Source organism: Lupinus angustifolius, chromosome LG09, assembly GCF_001865875.1.
Source record: "Lupinus angustifolius cultivar Tanjil chromosome LG09, LupAngTanjil_v1.0, whole genome shotgun sequence".
NCBI lineage: Eukaryota > Viridiplantae > Streptophyta > Magnoliopsida > Fabales > Fabaceae > Lupinus > Lupinus angustifolius.
The window spans coordinates 11,032,308-11,033,464 of record NC_032017.1 but is presented as its reverse complement, the minus strand read 5'-3'; the positions used below and the strand labels follow the sequence as shown (position 1 = coordinate 11,033,464).

The following is a 1,157-nucleotide window of genomic DNA, read 5'->3' as shown; positions in this document are numbered from 1 at the left end:
CAATCCTGCTCCTGCATCTAGTGAACCTTCATTAGAAGAATTGGTGAGGCAAATGACATTGCAGAATATGCAATTCCGGCAAGAGACCAGAGCTTCCATTCAGAGACAAGAGTACTCTATTCAGAATTTGACCACCCAGATGGGACAGATGGCTACTTCATTAAACACATTGAACTCTCATAATTCTTATAAGTTGTCTTCCCATACTGTGGTCAACTTGAAGAATGTGAGTGCCATCACTCTAAGGTCAGGCAAACATATTGAAGTTGATCTAGCTGCATAAAAAATGAAGCAACCAGTTTTACAAGAGACTGAGAACACTAGTGAACAAATTCTTGCTAGTGAATCTTCCACAAGTATTGCGCAACCATCTTCCATTCCTCTTCCATTTCCTCTAAGATCCATTCAAAGTAAGAAGATGGAAGAGGTAGACAAGTAGATCTTGGACACATTTAGAAAGGTAGAGGTGAATATACCTTTACTTGATGCAATCAAACAAAATCCAAGATATGCAAAATTTCTAAAGGAGTTGTGCACTCACAAGAGAAGGCTCAAAGGTAATGAGAGGATTAGCTTGGGCAGAAATGTTTCAGCACTAATAGGTAAACCTGTTCCTCACATTCCTGAAAAAACGTAAGGACCTAGGTACATTTGTTGTACCTTGCATAATAGGTAATAACAAATTTGAGAATGCCATGCTAGATCTACGTGCTTCGATTAATGTTATGCCTATTTCTGTTTTCATGTCTCTTTCACTTGGACCTATGCAGGGTAGTGATTCAGTTAGCAAACAAGAGTACTGCTTACAATGCTGGTTTGATAGAGGATGTCTTGGTTCGGGTTGGTGAACTTATTTTTCCTGCTAATTTTTATATTCGCGATATAGAAGAGAGATCCTCCCGTAACACAGTTCCTATCATTTTGGGAGGCCATTTTTGTGAACAGCCCGAACAAGGATAGATGTCCACGCTGGAACATTATCTATGGAGTTTGGTGATATTGTGGTCCAGTTTAATATTTTTGATGCTATGAAGCATCCATCTGAGGACCATTCTGTGTTTCATATTGATTTACTTGATGAGTTAACCAATGAGCATATATGTGATTTCCTTAATGATTTTGATTCTATGTCATTGATAGGCTCATACACTTGTCAT

At 38.5% G+C, this 1,157-nt stretch overlaps 1 pseudogene; it reads left to right on the top strand.

Annotated features, from left to right (window-relative positions):
- The window catches only part of LOC109356253, a 20,597-nt pseudogene that overhangs the window by 971 nt on the left and 18,469 nt on the right, over positions 1-1,157 (top strand).